We start from the raw sequence: 14,099 nt of genomic DNA, 5'->3' as shown, positions 1-14,099 counted from the left end.
GGCTGGATGACACTGGTAGGAGAGGTGAGGGAAGAAGTCACAACAGCTGACCCTTATGCCTGTCCAAAGTGCTGCAGTTCACTGACCTAGTTTTATTTATTTATTTATTTGATTCTTATCCCACCTTCTGATCCAGAAGGATTGCTAAAGTGGCTTACTTAACACTAAAAATATGATTACACTATTTAATGCATAGCATTGCTCTGGGGTACCCATACCACCACCTCCTCCCCTTCCTCCTCCCCCTCTTCCAAACTGAGTTCCCAATAGGCCAATGTGACAGTTCCCATCACCTTTTTACATCCCCTCTCATCCCTCTGACTGCTGGCAGTTGGGTGGTCGGCTGACTCCCTTTTCCCCTTCCCCAGTACTGGAGTTATTTCGATTTGAGTATTTTAGGGGCCCAGAGAAGCGGAAATGCTGATCTTGGTCACAAGTACCAACAGCAAGAGGAACCGGCCTATATTTTCGTCTTTATCTTGGCATTCTCTAGTTTTGGCAACCATCCAAGAAGATACACTTCTGGTCAGCCAAACAAGACTCTGGCTGTCTCGCAACCCTCTCTCAGTGCTTCCACATCTTAATCAGTATTCTTTCAAACAGGTCAATTCACCTTGGGTCTTGAAACCTGAGAAACTGCACTTCATCCTTAACCTTGTGTTTCTTATGATGGGTCTTTTTCAATCTTTTGCTTATTTGCTCAACATTCATTCTTGATTTCAAAAGCTTGACTCACACATTAAGGTCCTGGAGGGCTGCGAGCAAAAAAAACACAATTAGCCACCTGTTGTGAAGGCTTGTTTCAAATTATAGACTTTTACCACTGCACCTCAGAAATATATTGGCGAGAGCATTCCAGAAGTGATGGGTTGCACATACCACCTGTAGGACAAATCTGAAATGGGACGTGCATATCACTACAGGGAAATGCAGAGGAAGAAAACACATGGCCAGTTCCTTCTTGCTGCCTATGGGCTGACGTTTTTCAGAGTCGTGTATTCATTGGTGACATGGTCACCATGCCTGAGCACTCTTTCTTAAAGTGTTTGAGCTTTACTGGAGGGCATGAGAGCTGTATTGGATTAGACCAAAGGGCCACCTGGTCTAGCATTCTGTTTGCAATGAAGCCAGCAAGGTACCCTTAATAACAAAATTATTAAGAGAAGGCACAGATAGTCTTCAGGGACCAGTTCCAACTGGTTGGTGGCTCATGTCATCTAGGCATACAGCAAAACCTTTCCAGCATCACCTTAGTTTTAACCACTTTGCTCCACCACTATCACTTGATTCTCCCCAAACCCAGCCAGTGCAGTGGAGTTTGGATAGATTTTCAGCTTGGATCTCAGTTCAAATCCTTGACCAGCTATGAAACTCACTAGGTCATCTTGTGTCCATCACCATCACGTTCAGACTAAATAATCCCTTTAACTGTGGTCATTCTTTTTGTGAGATTGCAGTCTCTGTTTTGTAGGATGTCAACTAATTGCACTTAGGCAATTTTGGGAGCAGGGCAACAAACAGGGCTAACATATGAGTTGCACTTACTGTCCGACTTACTTAACAGCAATATCAGTTGGGCTCATGCTTGGTGGCTCCAGCATGAGAGGAGGAAGCATTACCCTCACTCTGATTGCTTTACATAGTAGGGCTGCCAGTGGGGTTGAGTGAGTCCAGATGGAAACATCTCAAGTGGTGGGTTTGCCCTCTGGTCACCTCCACCATGTTAGCATCTCCTGGACCACCAACACTTCACTCTGGTGGTATGCTGTTCTCCTCCTGCTCCTCCACTCCTGCCTCTGTAATTTTCAAACCCCAGAGAGGTTTCAGCTCAGCACTCTCCTCTCCTCCTTTGCACTGCCTTCCATCTCCTTCTCCTCCAGTCTTTGAAAATAACAGAGGGAGTAGGAGGTGAGCAGTAGGAAAGGTTTTGGTGGTTGAGGGAAATAGTGTGGAGAGGTGGCAGGATAGTAGAGAGACAGCTGGAGCAGGAGTGAGGGAGAAGAGAGTGGGGAAGGAGCTGGACATGGTCAGGGTAGGGTGCAGTGGAGGAAAGGATACACTACCAGGGAAATGGGGGGGAAAGAACGGGAGGGGCAAAGTGTGGGGAAGAGCTAGGATGGGCACTGGTTGATCCCACTGCCTCAGGCTCCTGGGGAAGGCTTGGGCCAGCTTTGTTGTTTTACGGCATTGCCACATTATGATGTGCCATCTTCATAAAGCCAACGGAGAGAGAGGGCACCCAGGCACCCAACCGCAACCAGAAGTACATTCACCACTGCCAAAGAAGTTAAAAACAAGGTGAGTGTCAGTTTCACACATGCTTCCTCTCCTGGAGCCCCCTCCTTTCAAGCTGAAAAGTTCCACAAATAACTTTTGATTCTGCTCTAGGCAGTGCTAATCTTCTCCAAGGGACCCCTGATAAGTTTCCAAGGGACGCTAGGGTTTCCCAAAACACAGCTTGAAAACTCTGCGTATAAACAAAATTCAAAGAAGGGAAGAGGCCATTGTAAAGACTTCTAGTGATTTACAAGAATACAATTTGTGTGTGTGTGTTTGTTGGGCAATTCTTTGTATGTGGACAGCTATAATGGAATCTATTATTAAAGGGAAAAAATAGCATTACAAATTGCAATGGAATATAGAGATACAGAGGAATCCCACAGCCGCCTTTTGAAAGAGAGCAGACCGGTAGTTGTTATAAAGCCAAATCTGTTTACCTTTGTATTTTACATCTTTCACAAAATACCTATCTAAAGGAACAATTTGTCTGTACCCCAAGTAATGGGTTGACAATGAGCACAGAGGAAAAACAGTGCTTGGGGAGGTGTGGGTGGGGAGGGCTGGCTGGCATATTTGTTCACCGGAATAACTACTTTTTGGAATTTGCCACAGTGTGTGAGCACAGCTTAAACATTTCCAATCTAACTTTACAGTGTGAAAGGGAAGCAAAGAAAGGAAGAAAGAAAGAAACCAATAACGGAAAAGCACAGATTACTCTGAGAAATGATACTGCAAATAACTGGGGGAAAAGCCATCTCCTTCATGGTAAGTTTCACAAAGTAATTCCATGGCAGACAAACCAAGGTAAATATTTACTGTAAGTTTCCTTTGAACCTGCAGGAGTCTGCAATCCACACTGCCTGCTATCCTTAATACTTATCTTAGTCCTTTGTAGATTAGTTTCATGACCGTTATTTCCAAAAGGGTATATTATTTGTCAAAACCGTCGCTGAAGACCTGTGTTCAGGCTTGGCGGTAAGGGGGAAGAAAGATTTTCATTGCTGCAGAAAATTGGAAGGGGGAAAAAAGGAGATTTGAAAGAACTTTTACTACTCTGATAGTCACTGGCTGGTGATAGGGACTGTTTTGCTATCGTGTCTTCAGCAAAGGCATAGCTTTCACTGAGATGGCCAACTTGTGTCTGGACTGTACCAGGAACTTTGCAAGGGAAGTTTCACATGATTGAATGTTCCTCCATGTGAAAAACAATCCTTCCATCCTTGGCAAGTAGGGAACAAGGCTAGAATAGATGGCCAACAACCTGGGCGGCTTTAAGAGGGGTTTGGATAACTTCATGGAGGAGAGGTCTATCATCGGCCACTAGTTAGAGGGCTAGAGGCCATCTCCAGCCTCAAAGGCAGGATGCCTCTGAGTACCAGTTGCAGGGGAGTAACAGCAGAAGAGAGGGCATGCCCTCAACTCCTGCCTGTGGCTTCCAGAGGCATCTGGTGGGCCACTGTGCAAAACAGAATGCTGGACTAGATGGGCCTTGGTCTGATCCAGCAGGGCTGTTCTTATGTTCTTAGATGCATTTCTTAATGATATCTAGTCCTCTATATGTGAGACTTTTTCTTTTCATGGAGAAGAATTCAGTCATGTGAGCCCACCTGCATTCTGAGGTGGTACACAATTGGAACTGCTCTGTGAGAACTAGGCCTCAGGCTGTCATTCAGTCTCTGACCATTGAAGTCACCTCTGTTCTTTCTGATGGAGAGACTGCTCACGTCAAGAAGGTGCCGATTACAGTGATCCAAGAGCACCTCACTTGAAATAGTGTGTCCAATTCTGGGCCCTGGATTTTAAGAAGTACATTGATGAACTGAAATGGGTTCAGAGGAGGTTAACAAAGATGGCGAGGAGTCTGGAAGCCAAGTCCTATGAGGAAGTGTTTTCCAACCTGACTCCAGGCCACACATATATATATTTTTAATAGGCATGCTGCCAACCCCCCCACCCTCCCCCCAATGCACACACCCTTATTTTGCAGTGGTAAAGCTGCTGCAAATTTATTTATTTTGTTTTTGCTTCCTTCTTCCTCCAGCTCAGCAGCATGCGTGGATGCTGGACGCAAACAGCAAAGGGCTACCGCAACAATGAACAATCAGTGGTGAGCTGTGCTGACTTAGGAACACAGGAACCTTTGAAGCTGCTTTCTACTGAGTCAGACCATTCATCCATCTAGCTCAGTATTGTCTATCCAGAGGGGCAGAGGCTTGTCCAAGGTTGCAGGCAGGAGTCTTTCACAGTGCTATCAGGAGATGCCAGGGAGGAAACTTGGGGCCTTCTGCATTCAAGAAGGCAGATGCTCTTCCCAGAGTGGCCCCATCTCCTAAAGGGTATATCTTACAGTGCTCACACATGTGATCTCCTATTCAAATGCAAACAAGAACAGACCCTGCTTAGCAAAGGGGACAATTCATGCTTGCAAGACCAGTTCCCGTCCCTAGAGAATCTCCTCCTAATGAGACTGAGTCCCTTCCTTTGCTGTAAACCACCCAGAGGTGGAAGTTTGGCTTCCAGAGGCATCAAATACACAATAAATACACAAATGAATAAATGAATAAAATAAAAGTGGGGAGTTTGAACTCCCCACTTTTGGAGCTGACTCACTTCCTTATGGAACCAAAGGGGTGCACCCTCCTTAGTACCTTATGAGGCAAATATAGCTCCAAAAATGGGGAGTTCAAACTCCCCACATCTGGAGCCAATTTAGAGTGAGGCAATGTCCTCTTTCACATGTAATGGTAATGCAAAATTGGAGGTGAACAACCCAGAGGTTCCAATTCGTGGCCGTCCGAATGAGTGAAACCGCAGTTTTGGAACAAAAGCAACCCAATATTTCCCTTCCCAAACTCCAATGTGTACCTTCGGTTTGTAGTGAGTTTTGCTGCTCCTGAGGTTTCACACTGGCATCGTGCCATCCGACGGATGCAACTTCCCTAAACGTAGTTGAGGGCAGGAAGCAACTCCCTCTCTCCGGCTGCGATTGGCTACTGGGGCTGTCTTTCATGCCTGAAGGAAGACTGTGTGGCCAGTTTCCCCTCCTCTCTGCAGTCTCCCAGACTGCAATTTTAATCATCTGGGAATTGGGTTTGGGTGGGAATCTGGGTCCATTAGACTCATGGTTTCCTGTTACATGCAAAGGAGGCTAGTGTGTCATACTGGCTTTTGTCCTTTGGTACCCTCTTGGGAAACACTGCTTTGAGGAATAGTTGAATAAGTTTTTAAGACACCATGGGGAAAATGTCATAACAGCCAAATGAAAGAGTTGGTCTTGAGCTGGTCTTGTGGTAAAGTGTGCCGTTGAATCAGTGTTGACTTCTGGTGACCACAGAGCCCTGCAGTTATCTTTGGTAGAATACAGGAGGGGTTTACCATTGCCATCTCCCACACAGTATGAGATGATGCCTTTCAGCATCTTCCTATATCACTGCTGCCCGATATAAGTGTTTCCCATAGTCTGGGAAACATACCAGCGGGGATTTGAACCAGCAACTGCTGGCTTGCTAATCAAGTCATTTCCCCAAAGGCAGCGGTCTTGTGGTAGCAAGCAAGAATTGTCCCCTTTGCTAAGCAGGGTCCACCTTGGTTGCATTTGAATGGGAGACATGTGAGCACTGTATGAAATTCACCTTAGGGCAGGGTTCCTCAACTTTGGCTCTCCAGCTCTTTTTGACAACAACTCCCATAATCCCCGGGCACAGCAGTTAATAGCCAGGGATTGATTGATTGATTGATTATTTATTTATTTATTTATTAATTTTCTTACATTTATATCCAGCACTTCCTCCGAGGAGCCCACTTGGAGCTCCATACAGTTATGGGAACTGTATGCCAACATCTGCAGAAATGTTGAGCAGTCCTGCCTTAGGGGATGGGGCCGCTCTGGGAAGAGCACCTGCATGTTTGCATGCAGAAGGTCCCAAGTTCCCTCCCTGGCATCATCTCCAAGATAGGGCTGAGAGAGACTCTTGCCTGCAACCTTGGAAAAGCTGCTTACAGTCTTTGTAGACAATACTAAGATGGACCAATGGTATATCCCCAATGGTATATCGATATAACGCAGCTTCCTATGTTCCTATGTAATGTCCAGAGGCAAGATACATCTGCTTGGACAACAACAAGGGCAGCCATCCAGCTCCTTCATGGCCAGCTTGTGAAATTCCAGAGGCATCTATCTGGCCATTGATGGAAACAGAATAGTGGACTAGAATCTAGACTGCTGCTAGTCTGCTCCAGTAAGGGGATATTGATGTTCTTAAAATTAAGAAAGAATATTTTAAATACACAAAGTTGAGGTTCAAAATAGTGTTTTGCTGCAGTGATACAGCTCAGGGATTCATGTATTGCTGGGACTATGTTGGCCCTGACATTCAGGCTTTGAAGCTGCTCTTTTTAGCATGGTGGAGATCCAGAAGGCTGCTGTTGGGATGTGGGGGCCTTACCTGACTTGACAAGCTGCCCAGGAGCAGTTGAGGGATGGTGAGCATGTTGAGAAGCAGGGTCTGGTGCAGGGTCAAGAAATCTTGCAGATGTGATGGCACCCAAGCCAATGGGCCAGAAGTGGCCTCCTGATATGCAAGGAGTGAGCTTTCACAAGAGCTTGAGCATTTATTTCAAGGCAAGCACAGGTTGGCTGTGAATGATGGCAGGCTGGATCTTCTGTGCAAGGAGTGAGTAGCAAGACAAAGCCACACAGGGAGAAGAGGGAGGAAAGGGTGGCAATAAAACCCCTCCCTCTCTATAACACTGAGGCCTCCTGGAGGACGAGGGAGAAGGAAACAGTAAGGGAAGCTTCAGAATAGGAGCTGGGCAGCTGGGGCATGTCAGAAATGGGCAGCAGTTAGGAAAAAAACTAGATGTGCCAGTGGTAGCCATTTTTGGTTGAAACCCAGGTCTTCCCCAATAAAAAATACAGGAAATGGGGAGCCAAACCTTTCACAGAGGAAAAAGGGGCTGGCAAAAGGGGTGGAATTAAACCCTCCCCTCCCCTGCTGTTTTCCTCCCTGAATCCAGCACGCACACCCAACAGCAGAAGAGGGCAACCAAGATGATCAGAGGGGCCTAGAGCATCTTTCTTATTAGGCAAGGCTACAACACCTGGGGCATTTTAGTTTAGAAAAAAGACGACTGCAGGGAGACATGACAGAAGTCTATAAAATCATGCATGGTGTGGAGAAAGTGGATAGAGAGAAATTCTTCTCCCTCTCCCATAACACTAGAACCAGGGGTCATCCCATGAAATGGATTGCCAGGAAATCTAGGACCAACAAACGGAAGCACTTTTTCACACAACGCACAGTCAATTTGTGGAATTCTCTGCCAGCAACCTGGAAGGCTTTAAGAGGGCCTTGGATAACTTCATGGAGGAGAGGTCTATCAACGACTACTAGTCGGAGAGCCACCTCCAGCCTCCAAGGCAGGATGCCTCTGAGTACCAGTTGCAGGGGAGTAACAGCAGGAGAGGGGGCATGCCTTCAATTCCTGCCTGTAGACTTCCAGTGGCATCTGGTGGGCCACTGTGTGAAACAGGATGCTGGACTAGATGGGCCTTGGGCCTGATCCAGCAGGGCTGTTCTTATGTTCTCTTTCAGTGCTAATAATATGCTTAATTGAGAGAAAAGTGTCTTGGGGGTTCAACTACAGGGACAGTTCAACTCCCCTCATGCATGTTTTATCTGCTCTTGATGTCAATACCGGTTTCGCTAAACAAGTCCACCGCTGCCATGTGTTGTCTGTCTCTTGTGAATACCTGAGGCCATTGTGTGTGGACCTAAAAGTACCTGGTGGGCCATTGTGGGAAGCAGGATGCTGGCCCTGATAGCTCTGGATCTACGTTCTTATGAGGCTCTGATTAAGTGAGAAGAGGAAGCGAGAAGATGAGGTTCTACACAATGCAGACAGATCTGGGGGAGCAGAGAAACAGACTCCCTGCTCTCTAAGAGAGAACGGGTGCCAGACCCAATTTGGTGCTTGCAATTTTTTCAGCCCTGGCATACACACCTGTATCTCAACTTGCTACAGGAACTTGCCAAAACAGGTTATCGAGACACCACAAAACCTGTATCATTTGTGGGCCAGAGACAATAGACCATAGTGGGAAAAGTCTGTTCATCGCAGGCAACAATCCCTCTCATACCACCGCTGAAACTGTGGAAAACAGCAACAATAACAATCACCTGTCTCTAGCAGTGTCCAGAACTTATTCCCCCCCCATGCCTCAGTACTGTCACCAATAAAATGGGGATAAATGGCTGCTTACATGCTACATTGATCCAAGGACAATATGTGTTCTCCTGATACCACTAGAGTGTGTGTGGAACAAAAAGATAACAATAAGAATTAACGTTTCAAATGTCTCTCAGATCTTTGGCTCAAAGGGGCTGTATAAATTGCCAAGCATTATTAATACCACGACTGCTTCATATGGGAGCCATGAGGATTAATTAGTTAATGTTTGCACAGTGGCTTTGAAAATGAAAAGCATCATCTTGGAAGTACTGAGTGCTGGCACTTATTTATTATCCTGAAAGATATATAAGGCTCCTCTTGAGTCACTTTTGTTTCTGCTCCAGCGGAGCAAAGTGGACTGACTTAAAGCTGCTACTTCTAGATAAGGGCGGAGAAGACTTGAGCTAGCATTGGAATGGCTCCACACCGTCACTGCCAAGCTTGCCACATCTGCTCATGGAGGATGGCTCATCCATGGCTATTCATCATGATGGCTACACGGAGCCTCCATGTTAGAGGCAGCATGAATACCAGCTGCTGAGGAGGAGAGAGCTACTCACTCCAAGCCTTGCTTGTGGACTACTTGGGTATCTGACCGGCTACTGTGGAAGTCTTCTTATGCTCTTGTAGGAGGCCTTTGTTAGAGTTCAGAATGGGAGGAGGTGGTTTGGGTAGAAACCTATGCCTCATTGTACCCAATGGGTGTCATGCCATACTCCAACTCTGGGTGTCCTTCAATTGTTTCCTGACCTCCCCCTTTCCCCTCCTTGGCCTCTTTTATGCCTCCCCTGAGGCTTCCCAATCACCAAACCAGTCACACTTCCCCTATCTCTTTTCGGTTTGCTCCCACCTGTCTTCAGGTTCATCATCTAGGCAACCACTCCAGCACAGCCAGCAGCATGGCTTCCATGGTGTCCCATCACCCACTGAAGATCTGGCTCTTTGGGGTGCAGCACTCAGGGTTGAGTAGGCGGCACTCTCTGTGGCGGGGCAGGGAGGAGCCTCTGAGGCAAGCAGGGGTTGAGGAGTCTGAAGTTTCTACAGTACACCTCCCACTGAAGTTTATCTTAAAAGGAGATCTGGAGTGAGTTTGAGTGTTCCTCAAGCAAAAATATAAAAAACATTCAAAGAAAGTTGCAAAACTAGTGAAAATTTTCACATCCCCTAGATTCTTACCAAAGTTCGCATATAGAGAAATTCAAAGCAAATTTGAAGGTTTCTCTTCAGGCAAAACATCTGATTGGTTTGTTGTTGTTTTTAAAGGGAGCTGAGAGAGTTTTAATATGAACATTTCTCACTATGATTTCAATAAGACTTTACAAAGATGGAAGGAAATAATGTATATGTTTATGCTTTCAGGTGCTTGGCAACTATCCCTTAAGGCTGCCAACCCTGGTAAGATTCCTATGCCTTTATTAGCTGACAGAACTTCAGTAACTGAAGCCTCTCTTATCACTACATCTCCATATGCATATGTGGTATTTATCTGACATCCAGTCCAGGTAGTTGTCTTTTCCCTCTGCTGGAGTTGAGTTTCACCTGAAGGAGGACTTTGCTAAGATGATGAGGTTGATGAGAAGAAATTAGCATTTTTGCACAAGCATTATCTAAGTAATTCTTAGAAAACTCCTGTGAGTATGCAGGATATATATTATTATGTTTGAATTCCCTCCTCTTCGGTGTGTGTGTGTGTGTGTGTATTTCCCTGTTTGTAGCATGTCTGGGCAGAAAGCAACTAAGTATTCAAACATGCTTAGTCAGTTCCATATCTCATTTAAATCCACCCAATTTCTGTTCATGCAACTCATGCAACTCACAAAATCAAATGGTACGGCTGATTCTAGAGAGTCTGGCTGTAGGAGAGGAGGGTCAGGAGCATATCTAGGGCAGGGCAGGCAGGGCACGTGCCCCGGGCACCACTTGAAGGGGGCGCCATTTTTTAAAATGGTATATATATTTTTTTTAAAATGGCCACCATGCATGCTCAAATGGCCTCTGTGAGGCCCTAGGCCATGCCAGGCCTCGCAGAGGCCATTTGAGCATGCACAGTGGCCATTTTGCTTTTAGTGGCCATTTTTTAAAAAAGTATTTTTAAAAATGGCCACCACACATGCTCAAATGCTCCCTGCAAGGCCCTAGGCCTTGCCAGGCCTCGCAGAAGCCATTTGATCATGCGTGGCAGGCTCCAAAATGGCCACCACGCCAATCTTTGCAGGCCCAAACAGACCTGAAAATCAGCCCGGGACGGGCTGTGGCGGTGAATTAAGAGGCCAGTGGGGGGAGGGGAAACCTTTGCAGACCCCCCCCCCCGCCTTTAGGAAGCCCCCCAAAGGGGCTACAGGTAATTTTTTTAAAATTAATATAATATAAGTCACTGTACACATATTCAGTTTTGCACTATGTACAGAGAATCAGGGCTTGAGAATACTCTGCTGAAGCTATAGAGCTAGGATTCATTTGCTCTTACTTTTTTCTTGTGATATGTGAGTAAATGTGATGTCTTAATAATAAGGCTATTAATGGTGAGTTTGTCTTCGAAACAATGTGAAATCCTTAGTATTAAGGCCCACTGGGAGTTTCTTGTTCTCTTTCTCTCATTTTAACTGTCTTTCTGAAAGACTAGAATATATTCCAAGCAGTGACAGAGTTTACGCTGCATATCCTTTAATTATTTTCAGACTATCTGGGAAAAGCCAAATTCTCCATTTATTTTTAAAACGTATGTAATAGTGATGCTACAATGCATAGTAGAGAATTAGACAGGCACTTCTGTTTAGTTTTCCAAGTACACCTCCACATAGTATTTGGGTTTTTCATGAGCCCCAGCATACTGAAATTTATACTTTTCCAGCATTTTTTGGCCTGGCTACGTCCACTGCTAAATAGTTTTTGAAATATTAAAAGATTAATGAGCTTGACTTGTATTTTTGAGCTGATATTATGGTAAAGTTATCTGAAAGATGGGTGTCAGATGTTTGGACGGGGGCGCAATTTCAGTGCTTGCCCTAGGTGCTATTTCCCCTACATATGCCTCTGAGGAGGGTTATAGGTTTAAACACTTTCCCATGAAATAGACTTGCATACCAAAAACCAGCATGTCAAGGAGGAGGACCTTTCTCTTTCACATGCTATTTTTCTCAGTGTGGGAATGTTGTTTGTTTGTATTCCAATGGAATACCTTTGAAACATGATGTAAAGACACCACTTAGAATAGATAGACTCCCTTTTATAGGTGTTACATAACACCCACCTCCCATCTCAGAGGCAATGATTCAACCCCGAGCCTTCAAACTGAACTGGTTTGACTTTGAATCTGTTCGGTTTCAAACCCATTTGCACATCCCTAATCCTAAAGTTGTATCGGGCAGTTTGAAAACAAGAAGGCGAGTTATTCTGCATATAAGAACAAATTATGTTGTTTGGTTGTGTTAAGAGGAGCAAACTTTGAAGTACACATTCATCATTAAATAGTTCTTACAATTGTGATCATTTCAACAGAAAATTAGAGCAAATGGAAATCTCACAAACAGGTTACCCATCTATTTTTTTTTAAATCTGTGCGTGGAATGAATTTTGTTCTGGATGGCAGTATTAAGGCAGTATGTGCACACGTGCATTCAGAGTGGAGCCTTCCTGATTCAGCCTGAGTGGGGTCTAAAAGTAACTGAGCAGACATAAAAAAAAACTTGTGAGCGCTCGCACTTGCACACACCTTAGAGGGAACCCTGCTCACAAAGGAGGATTACACTGCCATTGTAAAATAACCTGTCCACCATATGTAAAAACTGTCATACAGAGGCATCCTGCCTCTGAACTTGGAGGTAGCCATCATCAAGACAAGTAGCCATTGATAGACTTACCCCCCATAAATTTGTCTAAAGCCATCCAAACTAGTGGCCATCACCACACTCCATGGTAAAGAATCCCCCAGATTAATTATGCACTGTGTGAAGAAAATATTTCCTTTTGTTGGTCCTAAATTTCCTGGCAATCAGTTTTGTGTGATGACCCCTGGTCCTCATGTTGTGAGGGGGGGTGGGATATCTCTCTCCTCTGTTTCTACATCATGCATAATTCTAGAAACCTTTTATATTATACAGACATATAGACTGTGTACATGCTTAAGTAACTATGCCGATTAAAGTTATGTTTTACACCACTTTGTATTCATGTTGTCTATATTAATCAACATTCCATTGTTTCAGAAGGGGAATTTGTACCCACAATACCTGCTGCCACTCCCTGGCTGGCAACTTGAGGTGGTATGATCCAGGACAGTCGTATTAATTGGTTTTGCTAAAGTGAACTTGCTTTTGCCTTGTGGTTTAAGGGAGAATACGTCTTAAGTCCATTTCAATGTCCAACTTTTGGGTCAAAATGCAGCTTAGTGCTGCCTTTCAGAAAAATACAAAATATCACTATTAAATAAGGTCAACTTCTCTAGCAATATTTGGCTATCTTTCCATTTTAGATCAGTATTATTAGCATTGATTTTTTTAAAGCACAGATTAAAAGAGTTTTAGTTAGAAGACTAAGGCAGGAGTATATATTATCCAAGCAAACCATAGCTTTGGGTATCTACAATGACATTTCCTTCCCTGCTTCATTAACTTGCATAGCTTGTTGGGCTTTAGCTGTTTCTAATTAATTCTTTTACTGGCTTTTTTGAATGTGTATCATATCTGGCAAACCATATAAAATGAAGAAATCTCTCTAAGGTTTTACCCTTTTAATTATTATTTTTATTGCTTAAATGGAGCTCCGGAATTGCAAATGTTGACATTTAGTTGATTCTCTTCATTAGATATTTCAAAGCGGGGGGACAAGAAAAGGATGGGGAAAACAGAAGTAGAAGAGGGGAAATTATCGATGAAATAAGACAAATATCTTTACATATCTTCTAAAAAAAAAAAAGGAAAAGCAGATCTGCAGAAAAGAGACTGCCGAGGCTATCTGCGCTCAAAAAGAACAGACCTAAATAAACAGATTTGTCAAAAGGCCCCTTTAAAGGACCACAAGGAAAGAAACATTGCTGCCAGTAATTCATGATGCAAATGAATGGAATTTTTAGTTCATTGGACCTGTTTTGTAACTTTAGTTAAGTTTTATTATTATTAATAGCCAACGTGAAGGGCAGCCCTGTGGCCATGTTGTGGGGTCTGCAGTGGAACCACTGAAAACTGCTTTCAGGTAGCAGTGAAGCACTGCTTCCTTTGGGAACCATGGAAGTGGTACTGTGCTGCTGCCCAGAAGCATTCTTTAGGCATTAGGAACATAGGAAGCTGCCTTCTACGGAGTCAGACCCTTGGACCATCTAGCAGAGAATCGTCTACACTGACTGGCAACAACTCTCCAAGGTTTCAGGCAGGAGTCTTTCCCAGTCCTACTTGGAGATGCTGCCAGGGATTGAACCTGGGTCCTTCTGCATGCGATGAGCTGCTCTACCCCTGGGGGGATAACTTACAGCAGATAGTGCCCACATGTGGACACCCATTCGAATGCAAACCAAGACAAACACTGCTGAGCAAAAGTGACCATTGGGGTTGCATTTGAAGTTTTTCAGTGACCCTGCCAAGTTCACTTCTGTC

The sequence above is a fragment of the Hemicordylus capensis genome, chromosome 2 (assembly GCF_027244095.1).
Source record: "Hemicordylus capensis ecotype Gifberg chromosome 2, rHemCap1.1.pri, whole genome shotgun sequence".
In the NCBI taxonomy this organism is placed as follows: Eukaryota; Metazoa; Chordata; class Lepidosauria; order Squamata; family Cordylidae; genus Hemicordylus; species Hemicordylus capensis.
The sequence above is the reverse complement of the archived record's forward strand: the minus strand, read 5'-3'. Positions refer to the sequence as shown.